At 36.6% G+C, this 347-nt stretch overlaps 1 protein-coding gene across 20 annotated transcripts in view; it reads right to left on the bottom strand.

Moving 5' to 3' along the window:
• Window positions 1-347, bottom strand: part of CTIF (cap binding complex dependent translation initiation factor) — a 492208-nt gene that overhangs the window by 187557 nt on the left and 304304 nt on the right. The gene's annotated exons all lie outside the window — the stretch shown is intronic.

Here is a 347-nt window from a genome sequence, read left to right on the forward strand (position 1 = left end):
AATAATAATAATAATAATAATAATAATAATAATAATAATAATAATAATAATATACATATATTTTAAACATTTGATTTTAAACTTTGAATTCTAGATTCCCTACCTCCTCATCACCCACCCTTACTGGGAAGATAAGCAATTCAATATAGCTTGTACACGTGTAGCTATGCAAAACATTTCCATAGTGGATATATTGTGAAAGACTGACTCTATTTCTCTCCATTCTATCCCACCCCCCACTCGTTCTACTGTTTACTTTGATCCTGTCCCTTTTCAAAAGTGGACGCTTCCAACTTCCCTCCCCCCCCAGCCTGCCCTCTCTTCCATCATCCCCCCTCTTGTCCCCT

This window comes from Petaurus breviceps, unplaced genomic scaffold (assembly GCF_028583685.1).
Source record: "Petaurus breviceps papuanus isolate PSGF00001 unplaced genomic scaffold, PetGlider_PUasm1.0 131, whole genome shotgun sequence".
Classification (NCBI taxonomy): domain Eukaryota; kingdom Metazoa; phylum Chordata; class Mammalia; order Diprotodontia; family Petauridae; genus Petaurus; species Petaurus breviceps.